The sequence below is a fragment of the Corvus kubaryi genome, unplaced genomic scaffold, assembly GCF_017639235.1.
Source record: "Corvus kubaryi isolate FWS band 111438036 unplaced genomic scaffold, C.kubaryi_AGA036_p1.0 66, whole genome shotgun sequence".
Taxonomy (NCBI): domain Eukaryota; kingdom Metazoa; phylum Chordata; class Aves; order Passeriformes; family Corvidae; genus Corvus; species Corvus kubaryi.
The window spans coordinates 25,336,682-25,361,476 of NW_024582054.1; the positions used below are offsets into that span (position 1 = coordinate 25,336,682).

The following is a 24,795-nucleotide window of genomic DNA, read 5'->3' on the forward strand; positions in this document are numbered from 1 at the left end:
TGTCTCTTTCTTGTCATACAGCATTTCTTATTTTTTTGTCTGACATTTTATAATTCTGTAAGTAGTCTAAAATTCATCTTTTTTGGTGTAGTTTTGTGCTATGTTGTACACTGCATGGACACTTGACTGGGTTTAGGGCTCTACAATAATATTTGTAAGGGAAAATGAATCAACCCAGTATGTGCAACACCTGTCCATTCTCCTACAGTAATAAAGGATAATGGTAAAACTGCGCAGTGTGAACATGGCAGGATATATGAGGAGAAGATACATCAAGTCTTTGTGTGGGCTGGACTTCAATCTCTTGTACTACTGCATCCCAGGAAGAAAGCCTAGATGGGGTTCCACTAGAAGACTCACTGTGAGGGTAAGCCCTGAGAGCTGCTCCATAAGTGATATAGGGCCAGGAGACTGTCCTTCCATCCCTCAGATCAGCAAGGCTGATATAGCAGCCGGAGGGGGCAAGGGTTGCATGTGCCTGTTCAAAGCTCAGCATACTGTGAATGTGGGCTAGACTGCTGTTCCTTTGATGGCTAACCCGATGTTTTCAACACTGATGAGTTGAAAACCACCAACTCCTACCTGCCCATTCTCTCAGTTTGGTGGTATCTTTCTGGTCTTCTTCACTACCAGGCAGGTAGAACCTATCCTATTTTTTCAGATCTGATGATCTGAAAAAAAAGTTTAATGTCAGGTGCGAACATGCAAATTTCCCTGGGTATATCCTTCCTCAGATCATTGATGAAGATATCATACAAAACCAACATCACTTTTTTTATGGACTGTTTTTTTCAACAATAACATATATTAAAAATGAGACCTACAAGTGGCACATAAGGTGGACAACTCTAAGGCAGCTAGATCATAAGCTGGACATTCTATTTAATTCGTGCTGAATCTAGCATGTACACTCTATGTGCAGCAGTAGAAAGTGGTACAGTACAGAAGATCTTTGTGAGCACTGTTAAGAAGGCAAAGGCTCATCCATCCAGACCACAGCGATTTTGCAGTATATCTGCCCTCCTCACTCCTGCAGTCTGCATAACATGCTAGAAATTTTATTCAGATAGCTGGAAGGTACTTACAGAGTGAAAGAGATGGGCTTTCTCTAGTGATTTAATCAGCAGAGAGAATCCAGGTTAGGATGGACTTTGTCACTTAATTATTTTCACAACTTTACCTTCAATGTTCATAAAATTATGCTGCACCTCTTGGGTAAGTCAGAAAGCTTTGCTCCTTAACATTTGCAGAGTTCAGATCTGAATATAAAAATGGTATTGAGTTACAAAGTAAAATCATAAAAGTAAATGTTTCCCTGAGAACCCAAGACTAAACCAGATCCAAAATATGTCATCTCCCTTGAGCTCTGTGTTACATCTGTAAGACCAGATACAAAAACCTTGGTAAAGTCTCTCTGAGTAACTAAGAGGCTGAAAAAGACAAGGCCAAATGAGATACAAAAATTATCCAGCCAAATACACAGTCTGCTTGCAATAGCACAGAGACTAGAAGTACTAAGAGCCTTAATGCTGTTTTTTGAAACTGTTATAGGCACCCAACTTGGGCAAAATAGTTAGGTGTTAGACCCACTGGGGCTCCAGAGCTTCTGTCCCAGCTGCATCTGTCCCCTTTATGACTAAAGAGAACTTTACCTTCCTGAAACAAGACAGAAGAGTTGCCAAGAGAAAGACATTCTGAAGCACCAGGCTCAGGTGTCTGAAAGGCACGAGAATTGGGATTCTGCAGTAAACACCAAGAATCAGTTGGGATTCAGAGCAACAAACTTGTTTCTACAGGTAAGCAAAAGGAGCACCCAGCTGTTGCCCACCAGCTCAGCTGTAGGAGGAAATAGGTTCTGGACTGCAGCTGCTTGATCCCATTTCAAAATCGGTGTGGGTGGGGGATGTAATAATCATAACAGCAATTTTTTTCAGGAATTTTGAACACAAGCAATGAATCAAATAAGGGTTGGCAGCAATTTATGTAAGCTGGGATCTCCCTATTCTTGTAAACAAGATCTGAAGATAAACTTTTAATCAATGACATTATAAAACTTCCTCCTGCTCAGTTTGTTACAGTATCAGAAAAACAACAGCTCAGTCAGGTAGAACTCGTCTTGGGGCAGAAGGATGCTCCAGGACAAGATTTATTCCAGCCCCATTTTCTGTGGTAATAATTTAGAAGAGTTATGAAAGATCTTAAAAGCTCACTCACAAAAGCTAAGTGTTTCTGTAGAATGTGATAAATTTTATAATAATTTGAGACACAAGAAGAAACTGCAGCTCTGTGTGGTAGAAAGAAGGCAAACTGAATGTTGTTCATTTGGAAATGTTCTAGAGGGAACGCTATAATATAAATTGGTTTATGATATTAATAAGAGAGAATTCAAAGGATGATTGTTGGCAGAGGAAAATTTAACCTGGCCCAAAACTTTGAAATTACCAAAAGTAATAGAAGCAGTACTGAAAAATTACAAGATATGTGAGTATAACTCAGAGACGATCAAACTGCTTCAGTAAACAAAATATGAAGCCAGTTGGAAGGAACTTGCTCTCCTGAGGGTTGCTTGCATGTGGAGGAGCTCATTTTACATCAGGTTGTCAGCATAAAATGGCCCAATGTCATAAGTGCCGGAATTTACAAGGCTGGGCCAGAAAATGCAATGGTGACTGTCAAGAAGCATTTCAAACTCAGGGTACAACCCCAGCCAAAGCAAATGATAAGGAGGCAGGAGGAGGAGGGGGAAAAGGTTTAATGTTGATGGGAAGGTACACATTCCACCTCCTAGGTGGAGGGCTCTCTGCTTCCCTTTGATTATATAAGTTTTGGTAGTCTGAGTCCAAGGCAAAGTCTGTCAGGCAGTGAGCACTCCAAAGAGCTAAAAGATAATCTCTCTTATTTTATGAGCACAAGACCATATTTCTTCAGATGCAGAACTGATCCAGCTACATGTAACTTAACAGTGGAAAACAGGTCACTGTGCAAGGTCAGCGCTGAGGCAGCAATAGACCTACCAATATTAACCATAATCTATTGGAGATGGCTCCATGTGCCTGCTGGAAGAGGCTGTAGCAGGCTACCTCAGCTACTCCAAAGCAAGCCTTCTATTCAGGGAAACAAACTGAATGAGCTGGGAAACAAACTGAATTATGTAGGAAACAGACATTTAAGAGAAAACATACATTTAAATCAAAAACTACAGAAGAAAGCAAAAAACAAGTCAAAATCTGGGATTAAATGAAGCATCATTTTTCACTTTCAGAAAGAAATTTCTTTTTGGCAAAACATTGTGGAAGACAAGGAGAAAGGAAGGGCTGAAGGACACGAAAGCCATCAGTGTCTAATTCACTATCAAATATTCCAAGCTTGTTAACATCCACAAAAACTCTGCATAGCCACCAAAATTTTTCCTGGTGTTTGTATTGAACAACAAATATACAGGAGAACAGCAGTGTTGATACTAAGTTCTGCTGATGTTAATGATAAAGAAATGGACAATTTGATAAAGAAATATAAAAAGTGTTTTTAATAACTGTTTCAGTTATTAATATACTCTAGTTTTTGTATTTCCCCTGCTATACTTTCCCTACTTCTTTAAGTTCATGGACTTCCTGTTGATGTTTTGATTCAGACTGACATGTTTAATTAGTGTATGCCCTGTGAATCTGTTTATTTCTTTGCTAATTTTGTTTGCTTGTTTTTGAACCTACATGGAATTGTTGTCTCCTCAACATAATCTGCCAATGAGTTGTGTTATGTAAATATTTAAGTTTGTGAAAGGTACTTTTATTTTTATTGCTTTGAAACTTCCATGTCTGCACACTTGTATATAGAGGGAAAGGCTCAACAGTTTTCCTATTTATTACTTCACTCTTCATATTTTTATAGATCTTTCCAAGTTGAAAAGTCCTTTCTTTGTTGTTGCTTTACGTGGAAGTTGCTTAAAATTTCTGGTTATCCTTGTTCTTCTCTATACCTTTCCTAGAGCTACTTTACCTACTTTAGTTCCAGTTCTAATGTGTGGAATGTCCAGATCTACACATTCTATTCAAAATACACAGCATTCAAAGCAGCATATTGATATCTTGTCTGCTCTCAGCAATTCTCTAAAACAGTTCCTCTATCATGGAAGATAATGCCAAGATTTCAGATTACTTTCCTACTATGCCTTCATCCTGTTTAAGTGCTCGTGTTGCACCTTGATATTTGTGAACAAAATTAATTATCTGGCAGATTGCCTCTTCACAAGTTCCCAAAATTCTACAGCTTTTTTTTCCCCCATCTTTAGTATTCTTTGCTCTTCCTTTGGTAGCATTTATGCCCTTTTCTATTTCCCACAACTATATATGACTTCCACCTATTTGGGAGGATGTATTTTTAAGAGCTGCTTTCTTCTTTAATCTGGCTGTTTCATGAAGCTGAATCCTTTTTATTTTGTGGTTGGGTTTTCATTGAATGGTTCTGTTTTCATTGAATGGTTCTGTTTAATTAGCACTGTTCATTAGCTGCAATCCTCTGATGTGGTGGTTTTAAACTTTCTCCATGCAAGCTATAAAAAAATTGTCCTTCTAGCTGCTCCTTTTTAGCTTCCTGTTAACTAGTTTTCTCATGGTAATATGTAGATCTATTTAAGAAAGTAATGCTATTGTTCATTTCCCTTTCCATCAACTCAGTTCAACATGCCTATATGAAACTATATCACAGTCAAATTGCAGTGTTCCTTATATTAAATGTGTTTGGTGGGGGATTATGTTTGTTTGTTTGTTTGTTTGTGATTCTTGTTAGGTTTGGGTTGGGGTTTTTTTTTAATGCAGATAAAAATTAGTTAGTTATAAAAAGAAGGATTTCAAGACCTCTTCAGAAGCAAAATCCTTTCTGGATAAAGACAAAACCTGCCTTTTTATAGTGGAGATGTAGGTTTTTCTATGTGATAAAGATGCAGTTGCTCCTCTGTGCTCTCGTTTTTTACATTGGATTGATCTTAAAGAACAAAAAAGTCTCTAGCTGCCTTGAAAAAGTATAAAGATGTATAAAAGGTTGAAAGGCAGGTGACTGCAGAGAACCACTGCTGCCCCTAGGCAGTAGCCAGTGAGCAGAAAAAGCCATGGTACACCAGTGTCTCTGACGTGTTAGTCAGGAACCTTGGTGAAATGACCAACGTAGGCTATCTTAGTCAAATGGAACACTCTTGAATTGGAATAGGGGAGTTAGCTATTTTTTTACCAAAAAAAAAAAAAAAAATCAATCACAATTATTTACTATTTGATTGCTGTAAAGGGGAAAAAACTGGATATCTCACACCCCTACAATCTTTTCTAAGGACAACCTTAGTCTTCCAACATTCCCTTTAAATTACTTTTCATTGGTACTAAAGTAAAATTATGTGGTACACTCCCTGTCCTGGTTTGAGATTTGTCACATAATATTATGTACTGAAATTTTGCTAAAGTTTTTTACAGCCCAAAATACACCCTCAGGCTTGTATGAGTACAAGTTGTCCCTCAGTCATATTTTCTTCTTGAGTTCTGATTTTGCCATTTTTGAAAACACTGGCAGCAAAGACCATAATAAGTGGAAATAATGTCTGAGTGAAAACTGCAGGAGCACAACTTTTCCACAAGTTATATCATATACTCATTGTTCATTGTTTCTCTATATAAAATGTTTCCTGACAACCTATAACATCAGGGCCAAGACTAACTTGTTTTATGGCAGCAACTGGTGTGTATAATCAAAATTAAAATCAGAAGACTTGCAGGGATTGTCTGTTTGGAAAGAGAAATAGACCAAGAGGTATCTGAACATCTCTTCAAATTCCTACAATGCACATCTGTGATGAAGTAAACACAGCAAGGAGCTTTTGCTAGTGTCATAAATAGGATCAGATATGAAAGATCTGGATTGTAATGTTCTTGGTACTTGAAAACATAAGCCAGGGAAAGACTTATGCCATAGATCATAAAATTTGAATTTAAAATGTAGAATTGAAGTAAATTATATAATTCACATTTTTTTAAAAATCCCATGTAAATATTATTCAGTAATTATGCTGAAAATTTTGCTTATCTATAATCATCTAACAACTTTCTAGGATAACTGTATGGTATTCATTTTATACAGTCAACAAGTGATACATACAGTTAAGTGAGTTATGATACATATCCTAGATAAATGGGATGAAAATAACTTAAAGGTGATATCTCTCAGAGCTTGTAATTCTAAGAGCAGAATCAGCAAAACTTGCAAGATTACCAGGTTAAACATTATGATCAATGTGAATAACATGCACACTTCTTGACAAATTTTAATTTTTTCCACTTGTTCTGTTGTGCACTGGTTATGATAGAGGGTCAGAGAAAAAGATAATCACTCTTTGCTCTGTGCTACAGAATGGTTTGCATGGTCTCTTTACCTTGTCTTCTCTCCAGGCTCCTCACCTGTGTATAAGAAAAACAAGATGTCAGTGACTAGTTCAGCAGTGATTAAAGTTAACTTAGATGCCCAAGGGCAAACCAAAATCCTTCTTTGCTACTAAAAGACCTGATATTTTCCTAAGCTTTGCAGTTCACCCAGCATATAGGATTGTACCTGCAAACATGATGAATACCTAGGCACTGCACATGAGTATTCTAGATCTCAGTCAGGTTTTGGTAGAGAAACCAGAGAAAAAAATCCTCCTAAATTTTCAGTCCAAGTGGTAAAATCAGAGCATGCTTAATGTGCTGACTAGTTCCGTTTCTTAAAAAAAATGCAGTTTGGGATGCTACCTTTTTTGTAAGAGTAAGAGAAGCATCCTTTAATATCACTCTTCACAATATTTATTGAGGAGATGGAAAATCCAGGAGGAAGAGGGAATAAAAAAGAACATGAAGAATGATCAAATGTGAAAATACAAGATGGGTTAATGAGAACCCTCGCAGAAATTCTGTAGAATGAGAGCTAATTCTTTAAGGCTGTTTTTAATAACATCTGCCAGAGAAAAGAGTGAATGTGATCTAAGTTATTTGTTGTTGCATGTACTTCCTTGATTCTCACAAAATCACTCTGCTTGGATAGTAGCTGTTGGAACAGCACCTGAAATTCTGCCTCTGAGAACAATTTAATGGGCAGTTTTCACATTAACAAATATGTAGTTCACAAGACTAGCCAGCAGAGAGCAACACTATTTAAATTTGAACTGGGCGTGATATCTTGACGAACTAATTATTACATTACTGTGCATAAAACTGTATAATGCAGCACATTAAATGTAATGCTCTGTTACATCAGTCACAGCCACTCACTGCCAATGCATTCCGATGTAATGCCTAACCCAGAAAAACATGTATGCAAATCATCTGCATACTTGCTTTTAATTTGCATGATCTTGAGGGGTTCTTCTGAGGTTATAATATATGGCAAACTTGTAGAATTAAACACAGATGTACTTTTATTTCACACACAAAATTTAACTGCAAAGCTTTAACAAGGAATTTGCACAATGAAATTATTCCCTCTAGCCACCTTAAGGGGTCAGATGGTCAGAATTAATTCAGTTTGTGCAGGGCATATTGGGCAAATAAAAACCGTCTGTTTTATCTGCAAGTTTTTCTGTATCTGTTGGTGGAAAAAGTTTACCATCTCCTTTACATGGCAGCCCTCAAAAATTCCTAGTCTGGAATTACTCCAGTCCCTCTCTTGGTGCAGCCATTGGACAACAGCTATAAAAACTGTCTGCATAGTTCATTGGGGCATTGGTGAGGTGATCTGCTGAGTCCAGTCACCCTGAGAAATGCCCTTCAGTCTAGGCAATGATTTCTTTGCCTTTGTCTCTATTTCTTTCAGCTTCCTAAAGATATAGGGACCAACTTAAAATCCAGCTGTACCAAGAATGGCAGAGTAACAGGCTTTCCCAGATGGTGGGAAAGCCTCTTTACTCTGGCATCATGTCTATCCTGGTCCACAGATTTATACTGGAAGATGATGTGTCTGCCAAAGAACATAATTTCTTAATGCTGCCAGTGAGCAGAGCATCTCTATCATTCTCAGCCTGGGAGATGTCTTGGAACAGTTCTCAGATTGATAGTAAGAGATACTGAAAGGTGGCAGTGAATTCCTTGGCAAATATGAAATAGGTTCTGGAGGGAGAAATCCTGAACTGTCTCAGCCATATAGTATCTCTAATGTTCTTTTCCCATCTGCATTATTTTTCCACTGAGGCTGAACCAAAAAGTTAACAAAGACACAGACTATCCCTTTCAATTACTTAGGGATGAAAATTTTTTTTCGTTAAACAAGTTCCAAAAAAGAACAAAAACTAGGAAGAAAAAGCATTTAACTGAGAGTGTAGCATTAAACTTGTAAAGTGGCTTACTGAGCATCTTACAGCAACGTAGTACATATATTATATTGAAGCAAAGGCAGGCAACCAACTTTCTATGAAAATCTTTCTGTTTTGCCAAATTAAATTATTTGGTCTGTGTTCATCCAGGCTCACCCACAAAGCATTCTTGCAGCCTGTCTTGCAAAAAGGAATATTCAGAGTAAATTTTACTTAAATATTGCTAAATATTTCCAGAAGGTGAATGTGAAATTAACATAGAGACTTCACAGCAGCAGTCTGATCCAAAAAATTGCACTCAGCTTAGGAAAAAGGAACTGTACCACGTATCTAGGCAAAATACGGGACATGTCATGAATTATGAGAGTTCAAAACAAATAGTGGACAGAAGGTGTAGAGGTCAATCAGAAGTCATTTTGGTTTTTTGGTCAGATTAACTTCCCAAAGCTTCTGAAAGAGTATGGAGATCTTTACAACACAAAACCGAGGAAATATCACTGAGTAAATAACCTGCTTCAAAAGATCCTCCAAACTTGCCTGTACTCCTGAAATCACAGCCGTACATTACAGTGGAGATGATGTAATATACAGATTTAAAACAAGAATATGGGACTTTCAATATCAAGAAGTGTAACAGCACTGAGAGGAAGTAAAGAGGTACTGATTCCTCTGTTCCTTTTTTGGTTGATTCCTAGTCTGCTTGTCCTGGTGTGTTTGAACAGTGAAAGCCAACCGAACTCAGTTGGTTTCCACTCTGATCTAAAGTGTAGCAGATGATGCTTGCAGTACGAAGGGTGAGTAATAATGTCTTTCACATTTGCGTTTATCAGATTGTTTCAAATACAGCAATTAATTCAAGTCTCATATAATGCCAGGAGCCATCGTACCTTGTGCAAGCACAGCATAGAAGATTATTAAACCAGCTTTCTCTTAGAGCATTTAATGTGACACATCTTAAGTCATTCTCTTCACTTAGACTATATAGTCAGTACACTTCCCCCATTACTAAATGCCACAGGAATTTATGTCACTGATGTCTATGGGGCTTGATACTTACGGGGAAGACGAAAAAGCTCCAACTGGAAACCCAAGCCAAAAGGAATATTCCTCAAGGAGAACAGATGTGAGGGAACCCTCAGAAAGGAAGATCATGCAAGATAAGTTATGAATACCATCTGAATTGGAAGGATTAGTGCAAAGAGCTAGCAGAAAATGAGTTCATGAATAGAGGGACCGCAAAACACCCCTTTGTCTTCTGGAAAGGTTGTTCAATTCTATCATAAACTTTCTGGCACTATGGCCACCCAGAGGAAAATGTAAAGTTAAGAGCATCTTTTCCATCTCTTTTTATATGTCCTCTTACTCTTTATCTTCTAATTTTTCACAAGAGCATTATTTAAAGTAAAGAAGCAGAGACAAGGCAGGCCATAAATTCATTTTGTGCCACATGGTGTGGTGTGCTTAGCACTCCCTCTTACTTGTGCCTGAGCACAGCCCTGCCCAGCTTGATAGCTGTGATATGTCTGCTTAGAAGGTACAAACTGCTACAAGATCCAGTAGATTCAATCTAGAATGTATTATTCCAAAGCATTTGGGGCTAAGGAAACATTAGGCTGGCATGACCACAAACAGGACAAAGGCATAGCTGCTTCAGTAGTCTTCCTGCTGTGAGGAAATGGCCAGCAAGCTACAGGAATTGTGAACTCTATTTCTCACACATTAACCTGTTACTCACTGGTCCTTTTCATGGTTTTTAACATCATCAGGATCTCCAGAACCGTACTGGAGGAACATTCTGGTCCCAACAAACACATATAAGGTAATCATAGATCATATCTCCCTAGACAATATGGAAAAACCTCCACTGCAACAGACATTGCCTTCTTGCAGCCAAGGTCAGCTGTGTCTGGAGTGCTGACCTGGTGGTTGAAGGTGACAGTGTCTCATGGTATCCCTTTTGCATGCTTTACAATCTAGCCTGCTCTATTTTCAATCTAATTATCTTTTTTGCCACTGATGTCTCTCTCAGTTGGGATGAACTGGAGGTCAATTGGGTTGAACTGGGATATCCAGATGCAGAGGGAAGGACTGCTGTAGTGTTTTTCTTTCCAGGGCAAGGCATGGACATATCTTCAGTGAACATCTCAAACATCACTGCTCATTACCTCTCAATCCTGACCAGTCTGCAGAAGGTCTGGACTTTTTCTTTCACCAGCTATTTCTAGGGTCTTGATCGTCCCTTTCAAAGCCACCCACACTTTAAACAGAAGGGCCATGACACAAAAATTAGACATGTATAGAAGACTATAATGGAAGGCCATGTGTACAGCAACACTTCCCAGGCTCCATCAAGCCAGAACCCAAAGGTTTCCTGATCCTGATGTAGTATTGTTGTATAGCAAAAAATGGATTATTCTTCCATGAACTTCTCTGGAAAGATTGCAAATGGATTTTCATGACTTGGAGGAGGTTCAGCTGTGTTTTGTCTTAGCACCACTGCTGAGCAGGAGAAGAAGACATACTTTAGTCTAATCATATCTTCCTTATCAGCACATTTCAAAGTTCTAACAAATTTCTAAGTTCTAGGTAAGTGAATTCTTTCGGAAAATTTTACCAGTTACACATTAAAGATTATTCTTTAGCTGTGAGCTTTGGTTTGGGAAAATCAATATCTAAGTATCCATCATGTGAACACACATCTACCAAGTTGCATGCAGAAGAGATGCTAGGCACCACATAAATCCATAGAAGGGTTAGAGTGCTAGTCTTCTGCAATTATGACTGTTTCAAGTTAAAAAACAAAAGCATCAATTTTAAAAGTGTACTTTTAACTAACTCTTTCGGAGATTGGCTTCAGAAAATATGAGAATTCTGAAAGCTTTCCTTGGAAGATGGCAAAATCTTCAAAATCATCCCAGTGAGTACATTGCCAACGACTTATTTCAACACAGCTGCTAATCCATCATGTGCATTTTATGGAAAGAGTTTCCTCATAGATCAGATCTGTTGGGCTGCAAGCTAGTCATAGTATGTTGTGCCTTCACCTGAATTTTTTGACTGGAATAAAGGATAAAAGATATCAACCCTCTTATGTGCCAGGTTCTTGAATGACAGAGATAAAAATACATTTTGGAAGCTGCTTATTGCTACATTATGCAGTCACTTTTGAAATAGTTAAAACTCCAAAACACCAAATAAATAAGTTGGAATACCATTTGCTGAACACAAATTTCTAGATGTCTGCCCACAAGGGAAAGAGAAGCCACTTTTTGTATTTGTTGAACAGAAAATGTGGCATTGCAAAGACTATGAATTACATAGTGTTCTCCCTGAAAAATAGAATTGCATAATATGTTGTTTTACTACTGCACGTAGTAAAAAATCATTCTTAGGTCCCAAAGCCAGAAAAAACAACACATGAAAGGACAAACTGACTACAAGTTCACTGCTTTGGATATAAAAAGGTATCTGGCATGATGAAGTCTTTTTTAGTCCATGTGGTTTTCATTTGAATTGGTTCATGTAAGGTTCTTTCAAGAGGAGGAAAAAAATGCGATAAATCTCCTTAGGAATCGAGCTGTGCAAGCTTGGGAAACTCACTGGGCAAGCCAGCTTCTTTTGTTCGCCAAATTCTAGGGGCACAAGAGCCTAATGAGAGCTTAATTAAAATTGATGTGAAAAAATTAAACACTTTAAAGTATTGTTTGGGGGCTTGCAGAGCTCATGCCAGTGAAAGTTGATAATTTTGTGGGTTTGGAATTTAATTACATTAATTGGGGTTTTTTTAATCTACAGAACTCTCTTGCTATCTCTTTTCTTTCCATCTAAGAAACAAACTAGAAAAATATTGGTAGGAAAGAGCCCGTCTGTTTTCCTCAGTTTCCCTGGGTCCAGAAGAGTGAGTGAGTGAGTGTTCACGTCAGAGTTGAGATGCTCTTCCCCTTTCAGGACATTTTTCTACGTGGTCTTTTGCAGGCAAGCATGAAATCATTCTGTTTGAGCTTTGAGCATATGTGCATTCATGCTACGCATCCTTGGACAGAGCTCTCTGCTGAGCACAAATTGATATTTTCTGTCTTTCAGCAGGGGCTTTAGCTTGGGCTCAGCACTGTAAATGCAGTAACATGGCTTCCAGTTCAAGGCTGTCATACATCCAACTGGCTCAAGTCTTGGGCAGAAAAACTTGTATTCTGCCTGCAAATTGTATGTAGACCTTCTCTGATACTCATTCACACTGAGCTTGATCTGATGCCTGTTGGAATCAGTGACAGTCTTTACACTTCAATAGGTTTTGCAATAATCTTCCTTCAATGTCTTGCAAGAAGTATTTATCACTCAGAACTTCTAGGGACTTAGGGGGCCCCAGGATGCCCAATATCTAGAAGTGTTAGATTTTGCCATTTCAGTTCAGACATCCCTTTCACACAAAAATTAACACTCTTGTTCCAAGCGAATTTCCAGTTTGGTAATAGATTTAGTGAGCATGAACACCATTCACCATTCATCATCTCCAACGGCTGCTTGAAGAACTTTGAACTCTGGCAAGTTCATGGACAAGACAGGAGCTCACTTTGCTAGTAGCATTACCTGATTAGAGCCTATTGTGCACCAGTGCAAAACATGGCTGGGAATCAGTGGTGTTACATCAGCCCCATGAATTTGAATAGTCAGACTTTATATGGTTTTAAAGGTAATATATAAGTATATAAGTATATAACACCTTATAAGGTTGCTTGAAAGAGAAATGGCATCAGAAATGATTGTATTTTTTAATGGAACAGTTTTATCTAGGTCCTTACAAGTGACGCTCTCCATAGGTATTCTAACAAAGTTTCAAGGTCAGACAATTATTTCTCTGCTTATTTTTACATCAAAAATATTTACTCAAGCTAGACCAGAAAAGTTTAGTCTATCGGCAATGATTTTTTGGGGTTGTTGATTTTTTTTTCATTTGGCAAAAGAAGCTAAAATAAACAGGTTCTTTTGGGGTTTTTTTTAAAAAGTCGTCTGGTTTTGGGAGGAAAACACCCACTTCCTGAAGTGGTTAATCTTGAAAACAGAATTTTGGGACCCCTCTGTTATAATTTTGTATTACAAACCAAGTAGAAAAACAACTATCTGAGTGGTGGAGCAACATGATCAGCTGGTTTTTTGCTAAAATTAAACCTTTCTATGAGCTAGGCCAGTGGATATCAGCTATCTCTGGATATGAATATATTTGTGTCTCAAGGGAATAACATGGGTATTTTGATGAATAAGTCAAGCCTCTAGACAGCCCAACAGAGACTATTTCTTACATATTGTTCCCAGGGAAACCAAACTGAAAGCAGAACTTTCCAAAGAGGAAGCAGCCATCACAAAACACTGACCAGCTGTAGGTGGATGTGCTTCACAGAAATACTTCTGGGTTTTTACCTCCTTTTATCTATTTCTTAACAGTAAATAGATCCTTTAATCCCATGGCTCCTGCAGGTGAATTCAGCTCACTAATAAAGAACATGCTTTTCCAGCCACATCGATTTTACATTTGTATAAAGTCCAATGGAGTCTGTTCAGTAAACACAAAATTCTTTCGCTGGGCCTGAGAGGTGTGATGACAATGAACAAAAAACCCAGACAGAAGCATTTTTCCAACTTAATTTTTGCAATGAAAAAAATTTCTTCAAATCACCTGCAACTGAGCAATAAAGCTCAAGCACTGTAAATTCATGCATAAATTGGTTCTGTAATTTTCATCCCTACCTCTGTACCAAAGCTAGCTTCTTATATATGCACTCTTATCTTTCTACTAAAAGAAAAGATATTTTCTTTTAGTAGTCTCATCAATACAAAGAACTTTTAAAGCCAAGTTATGGCACTATCAGAGTCAACCCAGAATCTTTTGATCAAGTAATCAAATTAAATATCAAAAGGCAATTAAAAAGATTTCAGTCTACCTCCAGCTTTCAGTCAAGCATGATGAAAGCATTATTATTATTTTATTACCTTCCACTTTCTTGAATCCTGCCATATGGCTCAGGTGATGTAGATCCACAATTATTGAAGAAGGTTTAACTTAGATCAAAGCATCATGGAATTCAAAATTTTACTACTTTCTCTGAATTTCAGCAATGCTGTTCCATGGGTTTCCTTCCAACCCATTGCCTCATAGTATAGCAAATTCTCAGTTTACACAACACTTTTCACATCCACAAAGACATCCAATATATCACAAAGAATTATTATTGCACTTACATTTTTCATACCCTGTCAATTCTTTTCTTCATCTTCAAGTAAATGTTCTTAGCAAGAAGAAAACAGATCTTCCTTTTTTTGTAACCACAGTATTTGGTATCCTGGGATATAATGTGAACAGTATGCTGCTCCTGCTATTATTATTAATAGTAATTTTGTATTATGTAATTTGTACCTTATACAACGTTCAAAATCAGCATATTCCTGTGCCCAGAGTATTTCTGATTTTGGGGGACATGTGGCACCAGTTGTATCTGGATGAACTGCAACACAGAATAACAGAAGAATATCCTTAGGAGCTTAGTGACTGGTGGGATAAATATGCCTTCTTCTTTTGACCAGCCAGTTCTGCTGGCTTCAAAGCAAACCAACTCCATGAGCTCTCAGAATTTTTAGGATGACAAGAAGATTGCCATCTACTGACCTGAAGCGCATATTGTACATATAGATCATCATTAGGGGGCTGAACTCCCCAACCTGTCCCCCACATATAGAGCAGATGGAAAGAAATGGATTCATTAAGAGGAATTCAAAGCAGGATGTGTCCTGAAACACTGCTTGCAAAGGTATTTTTGTGTCTCTGGTGATTTTAGGAGGACTGAAGGAAGCCTCCTAACTGGGGCACTTAGTAGTTAGATATTCAGTGATTGGAGTGCTGCAGTGGTAGAGGGAAAGGGTAGCTCCATTGTTCCTCTGAGGCCTCAGCCCATTTTTTTTCCAATAAATTTCCAAAATTTTTATAGCAAGAGCTGTGGTCTTTCTGCACCCTTTATATTTACTAAAACCCAGACATCCATCTGCAGAGCAATAGAAAGATCAGACACCAAGAAAATATAGAAAAAAAAGCAAAAAGAAGCATGGAGAGACAAGTTGTGATGTTAGTGTGTGTGTGTGTGCATCTGCCATGATGGTTTAAGTATGTTTTGGTGTTGATATGTCTGTAGGAAGGAAAGGACAAAATAATTTCAAAAAAGTATAACACCAATAAGGTGATCGTGAGGGAATGTAATTAAAGGGATGTGAGGCTATGAGTGCTGATACAACACAGTGGAAAGGGGAAGGAAATCAGAGGCATGAGAACATAATGGCTAATGAAGGATCTTAGAAGCTGAAACCAAGAATTTAACTTCATAAAAAGTACATCAGGAGCCCAAGGATGTGCTCTCTTCAAGCAAACAAAAGCCAGATGTAGTGGGGCTTGCTACGCAGCTTTGGGTCATTATTACATGTTGGTTCCATTACTTCTGTCTTCATCAAGTGTTATTAACTCATCATCACCACAGGCTGCCTTTTTGTCATGTAGATCTTTGTACTCTGAGCAAAACGTCATTCATTGCTCATAGTTTCTTCCAAGCAGAGTAGCAATACCTTTGTGGCTGGAAGGATAGTCATGATACCTGAATTGCTGGAGCATACTATGGAAGTATGGCAGATCCTGCCAGGGAGCAGGAAGAAAATAGAGCAACAACTCATATGTTATACCTCTAAGATACATAAGTGTGTATAGCCAAAAATTTCTTCATTGCCATAAACTGCTAGGGTTTGGGACCCAAATAAAAAGACAGCTCACGTGAACCTTAGTTTGGTTTCAAGTAAAAAGTCTATTTCATCCTTTATTTTTGATCAAAGTTATTACCAGGGTTTTTTTTCAACACTAAAAGGAGGTTTCAGTGTCAGCTACATAGCTATCTAAGTATTCGAAAAGTGTCACCAAATTTCAAGGGTTGTTCTTCACAACAGATTCTTCAACTTTTACAAGAGCTATAATTTTGACCGAGTTTCCAGTCAGGTGCACATTAGGAATGGTTTTAATCAAATTAATTAGGTGCCACTCATCAAATAAATATTTACAAATAGGTAATTTTACCTGTGATGGGGGAGAAAAATAGCAGACACTGCTAGAAAAATTTCCTGGCTCTTTCTGGTGTTTTTTTTTTCTTGCCTCTGTTATTAAGAAACTACTCGTTTCTCGATAAGCCCCTGATGTCAATTCAACCCTTTCATACTTCAAATGGCTCTGGGCTTTGGTTTAACTTGCAGCAGATTAATTCTGTCTCTTCCATTGAGTTTAGTTGTCTGTGACTTCCCTGCAAAAGCAGATATTTTCTTTGTGAACAAACTTTGCTTCTCTGAGATATTATTCAGCTTTGTGCAAACTGCCATCACTCGGAGAGGATGTTCTCCAGGTTTCTTTTGTAATCTGCTCTGTACCAAACTCAGGCACCTTCTAGGAAGCTCATCTGTGCCCTAGGAAAAATGTGCAGTCCCTCCCTGCTCAGTTTCTTCTCACTTTCAGAGAAAGGCAAGGCAAGTCTACTGCTGGTTGTAGTTTCTCTTTTCTTGACTTGCTGCCACACAAGGTTATCAGTAGACTGAGCAGAGGAGTGATGGTGGTTTGTTTCCCCTGTCACAGAGGCATAGCAACAGTTCACCCTCAGAAGATGTATGGCAGGAATGTGATGTCCCTGTTCCAGTGAGCCAGAGACAAAAATCTCTACAGCACTTGACCAGAATCAGCTGTTCTGCTCTGTCGTGCACTGGAAGATCTCTCACACCAGCTGGATGGGTGTCACAGCCACAAACTGAGTGAGAAGTACCAGGGTTTGCCTCAGGCATGGAGCCAGAAACAGAATCTGACACAGTCCCACAGTCATGCCTAGCTCCCAAATGCGTTGCTTCTATTAAAAATCTCCATCCCTTTCCTGAAACCCATTTATTTTAGGGAACATCTGTTATGCCGGTGTAACTGGAGGGCACATTGTGTTGGTGTAAACAAGGCCAGGGGAAGTTTCATGCTGTCTTCCCACCATGTCTTCTTTGTTCTGCTCCCTTCTCATCCCAGTGACAGCTGTGTCCTGGGCAGAGCTTACCATTTCTGTGGAATAGTGTGGCATTTTTATCCTGATTTCCTAATAGTGTGATAATTGTGAGATCATGTCCTTCATGTGTTTGTGGAAACAGCCATTGTAGAGGTACCCTATAGCCCTTACCCTTCCTGGTAACTTTTTATCCTGTTTATCAGTCTCAAACAAATTATGCCAGAAGGTTGAAGAGGTTTGAAATATCAAATGACTGGCATATCTCCTGAGAAAAAGGTGTGATGAAAAGGAAGGCATGGTAATAGCAGCACACCAAATATTAGACCTCAGAAAATTTGCAGGATTTCTTTTCTCTCTCCCTTGTATCCACTAGAGACAAATGTATACGAAACCTAACTCCTTCAGTGCTGCTGCTAGTTGAGTTACTTTTTGTCTGTAAGGCTCAGTGTAAACAAAGGTTATCTCACTGAACGCTCCTTCCAGTCTCACTTTGGTATGTAGACAAGACTGACAGTCAAGAACTGTCTCCTCCAAACAGGGTAATGATCAAAACATGGGGAGTAGTGTGTCAGAAGACACTTTTATGTCTTCTGCTCTCAGTTTCCCAAAGGCTCAATACTGTGAAGGGCCAAGGCTTACACCCTTGCTTATATTTGGGGTTTGCTTTTTATTGTGTTTATCTTGCTGTTTCCACATCCACTGATGTATGTGGTAGCAGAGGCATGAACTGAGAACAGTTTCATCTGTAGATCTCCATATACAGCAGGTCACCCGGCCATACACAGGAAACTTGACTTCCATGGACAGGTTTTGCATTTTCTACTTAGAAAATATTAATAAGAAAAAGCATCTATCAGACCAGACAGTCTTCACTGATACGTGCTAAATAGATAAAACACCAAAGAACCAAAAATGCTAATTATGAGTAATGGGCAATTCAGATATACTTAGGACCCCCAGATCACTGAGTCTGAAGCCTTATCTGACACTACTTCTTCTCCCATCTGTGAAATTATGACATACTAAGTGCCTAGATTTCAGTAAACTAAGAGTGACCTGGAAGTTAAATTAAATATTCCATTGTCATGAAAGAAATGTCCTTGCTGCACACTGTAAATTCTGAGAAATTCCATTAATGTGTGTAGACAAAATACTTAGGCTTCACACTACGAAAAACCCCAAAACCAGACAAGGGCAATGGGCAACTTGATCCCTTTGTAAAACTTTGTAATTTTCTAACCCATGCTTTTGCTACTTGCAAAACTAAATTGACACTGAATTTAAATTTTACAAACATTGTAAAGAAAATTTCTTTTTTTTTCCTCCTTGTCCTTAGCCTGAAGTTAACTTTATGTTTGATTAACTCAGAGACTTATTTGCTAATAGCTACTGGCAATAGTGATGCAACATTGTCATGAATTTTCATCTTGTTCCACTACATTCCATCAAAAACACTGAAAAGATTATCCTTTTGTATTATGCTAGGATTCCTCAGACAGGCTATGGTGCCTGTGAAAGGTTCTCAGTAAATATTGCTTTTATTTCCAGGTACAATTTTGGAAGACAACAGTTACACAACTTTCCAAAGAGCAACAGCATCCCAGCAGCAAAAATTTACAGCTTTTGGACCAGAGCTATGGCATATGGGTCGGAACTGTTTGTGACTCAAACCACAGAGGAAGCTGATGCTTTCCTGCAAAAAAAAGATGGAGCTTTTTGCTCAGCACTGCTGGTAGAAAGGGGAAAAGACAGCTATCAAAATTTTATTTCCTTACTGCCTGACAGTAATGCCTGACTCTGAGAATTCAGGTAAGTAGGGAAAAATGTACTTAATAGAACATGAGTAGGTCTGTTTTTGAAGCATCAGTTTCAGCTAGGGAGATAATGGGCAATTGAAAAGCCTCCTTGTGCTGGACTGGACTAGACCTGCTAGGGAAGACATGATTATAAAATATCTCTCTCAGACATCTGTATGTTCTTCCTGAAGCCTTTTCTGTTTGTTTCTGATGTGAAATTTTACTTTATTTGCCACAATGGAGTAGTGTATATAATTCACTTCCCATTAAGGTCCATGGGGACAGTTAATAGAAGTGGGGCTGGCAAACAGCCCTCATCCATACTGCATTGTTTGAAATGGTTACTCAATTCCCCATCTTTGACATTGTTTTCAAACATGCAAGTTTTTTTTAATGAACAGAGTAAACTCAAATGTTAGATCAATTCGATTTTCTTTTATCCTTGGTAAGCACAACTGAAACAGGATAACTCTAAAAAGTTGCATAGACCTGTGTAAATAGGAAGACTTCTTTATAAGGAAAGCTACAGAAAGCAGAGAATTGTAAAAAACTGAGGAGTGACAGTGCCATACTTGTAGACAAGATGAGTACATGAAAGAAGGAATGCTAAGGAGAAATGATCAAAAATGTGTGGAGATTGTATTAGTGAACAATCTCATTAGAATGATTTGTAGCTGAGCAATTTTGACTTAGAGAGGTTCCTTTAATTCATGGCAAGAAACTGGGAGGTCCTGGAACCATAGAAAACCAAGAATTAGTGATAGAAAACACCAAAAGTTTAGAATTTCCAACGTAGGTGATTATTCCAAATGTTTTGAATCTTGTAGCTTTGTCGTGTTAGATGTTAGATTTCATACTAATGTTAAATGTGGACACTCTGTCCCAGGACCATTGAGATCATTTCTGCAGTACTAGAGCAGGATGCGTTATACTTCATTGGTTTCTCAGAGATATTTATCTAACTTGTTCTTAAAAATTTGCAAGGAAGGAGATAAAATGCTATTCCTAATCTGCTCCTGTATTTTATTGTGGGTTCTGATCACTGATAAACTGGAGGGATTCTGTTAATGAGCAGTATATCCACCTTAGATGAAAAGATGCTGGACTAGATTTTTATAATGGCCTTATGTCTCATTTTCCAACTTTGCAGATCTTTACAATCACCTTTTCTGTCCAAAGGTGGTCTTCCTGCTGTCTTTGGGTTAACATAAAGCTAACAAATGACCAATGATAACTATTATTGCTACTTTAAAGGCACTGGCATTGCCATTACTATAATTAGTGGCACTACTATTTTACTTTGTTTATATGACGGATTGCTGGCAGAAGGAAACCAAAAATGAAACAAAATTTTGATAGACTAGTATGTAAACCTTAGGAAAGTGGGATTCCACCTGAAATGCAGGAAAACATGAAGAAGTAGAATGGGAAGTGTAGTCAAAGTCCCTTTTCAGTTTCTAAGGGAAGTTAGACATCTAGGTATAGCAGGACTGGGCCATGTGTCAAGGGAACATTGTGGGACAAAGTGAGCGTCTACCAGTCCAAAACATCTACCTCCTCCCAATACACTTCTCATCAATATTCCAGATTCTTCAAAGACCTACTTCCAAGATGCCCTGACAGGTGCAGTTGGTGACAAAGTGGAGAGTAAGCACTGTGTTGCCAAGTAGGACAAATGTAGGACCATGAGAAAATCCCTGCTAAATCACGTGATCTACAAAAGTGTGGCATGCCCACCAACACCCAGGCCTGAAACATCCGTTTGTCATCTTTCCAGGAAAATGTTTCCAACACTTTAAAGTTTTCCGTGCTTATTGAAGATTTTGTTTCTTGTGGCATTTATGTGCATTTACGTAACTGCTGTAAATCTGTTGCTAATTGTTGTATTTGCTTCTTTATTTCATTTGTCCGATGCCCTTTGAGTGGTTTCAATAAAATTGCGTATTATGACTAACGGTCTCTGTCCCCCATCAGAGAGTACTTTTATGTCTCAAATAAAGAAGGTCTGACAAATAGACCCTACGCCTTTATTCTTTACACATCCAAGTCTCCCATCCCACTCTTTGACATAATGGGATTCCTTCAGGATGGGACAAGGTGACACTCACACTGTGCAGGCTGGGAAGGCATTGAATCCACATGGTAGTCAAGTTTCTCACTCAGCTCAGACAATAATAAGGCACTGAGATGTGGCCTTCAAGATTTGCAAAGGATATTGTAATGGTGTGCTTCTCCTTCCCATTCCCATATATATCTGTATATATCCTATATTATATCCCATAATCTGCTCAGGTGGTAACCACCAGTACTGGTTGTAATGGTGTGTCTGGTCATGAGAGCTCTCTCCAACTCAAGCTGGTTTTTGGGGAGACAGATAGCAATACAATAGCCAAAGTTTAGAGCAACGCATCCACCTAATCAAGGTCTGAGTCAAGCCAACTTTGGAAGAAACATTTGCAGTTGACATACAGATCCAGCTATGAGTCAATTACCTTACTTCTTAAATTGTGGGACCCGTTGAGGTCTACTGCACAGAAGTGGGCTGCATGCCAGGATCTCACCTGGAGTAGACACAAGGTTACTTCTCAAGTAACTTCTCAAAGAGAACTCTTACTGCATCTGATAACTCAGTAAGTGACTTGGGAAGAGGCATGTTGAAACTTTGAAATCTCAGCTAGGTGATATAAAGGGTTGAATGCGCACATATCATCCTTTAGACATAAACTGTTGACCAAGTCTGGGACTAAGCTGGATTCAGCTGCACCTAAACTCCCTTCTGCGAAGGGGTTTAGAAAGCAAGGGGATCCTTTCTGAACTTCAAAACTCAGCGGGAGGGTGCCTGTGATAGTTTTGTCTGACCCTATCAACTGTACCTTACCACCAAGTCTTGTTAAACTACTGTCCTATTTACAATCAAACTTTGTTAAATCACACTGGTTTATATCAGTTAACATATTGTTACTTCTCTCTTATGAAGTGCTTAATCTGTGACAGAAATGCACTTAGAGCACACTCAGCAGTTATAGTGTATTTGGTACATTCTAAATAAATATCCGTCTGTATAGATTACTGCAAAACTCAGCTATGTTCAAAGATCTAATTCACAAAAAAAATTGCATATAAACATGTTAGGGTCTCCCCCCCCCGCCATGTGGTCCTGGGAGAGGGGCCCTGGGGGACAGACACGGGGTTTCCCTGCCCCTGCTCAGCCTCGTTCCCCATTGGTTGTTTTGTGTTCCCCTGCGCGGGCAAGGACCCTCGGGTCCCGCGATTGAGCAGTTCCTCAGCAGAGCTCCAGCCATGTGGTTGGAGAAATAAACATCTCTCTGAAACATCTATCAAGAATCGGTCCATAGATATTTCTTTTCCACGGGCCTCATTGTCTGATACGCGCGTTGCAGTTTCCCCACTGTAACATAAACATCTATAGTGCTAACTGTTACAAAGCAGTTCTACTGAACAGTGCTGGTTAGCTGGAACCAGAAATGGTTCTGTTCTTAATAAGGTTGTTCCAGGAAAAGTGAATCCACAAGTAGCTACTCTTTTTCATTTCCTCCATTCTCCTCTGTCTGAAGCCAAATCTGCTTGGCACTGCAGCAGCTGGCTTCCAAGATAAGGCTGTGAGATCTTGCCGAAGCATACTATGGTCTCTGCGTATGCACAGATGTCAGCAGCATTTCTGCAGTGCAGGGATCCCTCTGTAGTGGCTTGCGTCTTGACAGTGCTATGCATTCCTAGACCCTCCCCTTATGCAAACCCAGACTAATCACAGAAACATCACAAAGAGAAATGTGGAAGTTTGAAAGGCCAATGCCATCAAATTCCACAGCTTCAATAGCTCCTAGCATAACCCTGAGCAGTGAGAATACATTGACCCTAGCAACAGGTTTGGTATGCTGGTCCAGAAGACAGTATTAGTATTCCAAAGACTGTCAGTGCAATATCTATATACTGGTTTAAAAGAAAATTAGTGACTATAGTCAACAAATGAGCTTAAAACGTCTATTGCCAAAGTTTATGTGCGACATAATTCTACAGATTCATCTTCAGTGGCCAGTATCCCACATTTTTAAAATATCCCCATTCACATAAGGCATTTTTATATAGATATAAAATAATAAAATGTTGAACAAATTCTTACAGTTCATAATATATTGGTGGTTTCTTCCCAAAGCAACACAAATTATAATGTCAAAACACTCATTTTGATAATGTAGAAAAAGCAGGGATTTTCATTTTAGTCCCTCAATAATATAATTATATCTGCTTTTTCTGGAATTCATTTGAAAGTTGATGGTCTGAAATCCTAATCTTGACATTTTTTTTAAAGTCATTTAAAAATAAACCTCTGTGATTCACTTTTGCAGAGACGCAAGTTTCAAAACATGAATAAAATGGGGTCAAAAATCAAATAGGAAACTTTTTTCTTTTTAAAAAGAAAAAAAAATTGATGATATTATTTTGGGGCCTGGATCTTTATCTGAATACCTGACAACTTGGAGGAAGGAGATTTCTTTCAGAAGTAAGTTTGCATGCAGGCGTATGTCTTTCTTTGAGTTCCCTAGGCCCAATTTCATCATATGTTACAGTACGTTTTACTTTAAAACAACGCTTGGAGGCAATAAGTAGTTTGAAGTTGATCAAAGGTCTGTGCTTAAGATATTCCAGCTCCAGTATTTACTACTGTATATTCAGAAAAACATAACAGTAAAAACCAGTCTAATGTCAGAATGTGATAACTAGGATATAAGTAGAAATATTAGTGAAAAGAACCTAATGAGAAAGGAAAAAAGAAAGAGTATCATCCACAGAAAAACCGCTGTGATTTCCCAACACTGATAAATGAAATTTGCTTTGGGTAAATAAGAAAGAGGAAAAAAGTCAGCTTGTGTTTCTGGGGTGGAAAAGAACAGGCCATCCAGCACAGGCACTGTGTGTGGCTCTGTTAGCCATCAGCACCAGAAAGAAGACATTTTCTTGGTCTTAGCCTCGGGTAAACTGCAGAGGCTATTCAGTTAACCTCACAGACTACCTTAGAAACTAGAACAGCTAAAGAGCATCTGGAGTATGATCTTATTGCTCTATTTTTTTCATAACTTTGTTGCAAATTCCACATTTTCATTTTTCAAGTAAACTTATTTAAATTCTTGTGTATGAAACCAACTTTGCATCATATGACGCACATGGGCGAAGTAGTCTTTAACATCAAATTGTGCCACTTTCACTCTTGCAATGTCCTGGAAGAGGTCCAGCATGTTAAGAGAACACAAGTGTGCCTCTGGCTGTACTGTAAAGGCCAGTAGACATTAGCAATGTGGGTGACTTGTGCTGAGGACATCAGGGCCACCAGTGAGTATGTGGCACCCATGAGTGCTCTTCACATCTGTTATGCACTGGCTGCTCAAGGGCTCTTCAAGAAACAGGAGAAAATAGAAAGAATAGAGCAGTCACCCCACAAGAAGAAATGAAGAAATGGCGAAGAGAGAGGGCCTGGAGTTAACAAACAATTCACAAGAGATTAAGAGATGGCAGAGACAAAGATGAGGTAGGGCAGAAGGGAAGGATCAGCCTGAACCCAGGCGGGCTTGCATGAAGATAAACTGGACGAAATTTCACAGGGTACGGG

The 24,795-nt window shown here is 38.6% G+C and overlaps 2 long non-coding RNA genes across 2 annotated transcripts in view; one reads left to right on the forward strand and one right to left on the reverse strand.

Moving 5' to 3' along the window:
* LOC121673594 overlaps positions 1-24,795 on the reverse strand; it is a 272,596-nt gene that overhangs the window by 27,646 nt on the left and 220,155 nt on the right. Inside the window, exon 12 of the long non-coding RNA XR_006019254.1 lies at positions 6,413-6,437. This is a non-coding gene — a long non-coding RNA (uncharacterized LOC121673594). The remainder of the gene's footprint in view (positions 1-6,412; positions 6,438-24,795) is intronic.
* On the forward strand, positions 1,120-21,186 carry LOC121673595. Its single transcript, XR_006019255.1, has 3 exons — positions 1,120-1,796; positions 18,922-19,182; positions 20,757-21,186. It is a non-coding gene; the product is annotated as an uncharacterized LOC121673595 (long non-coding RNA).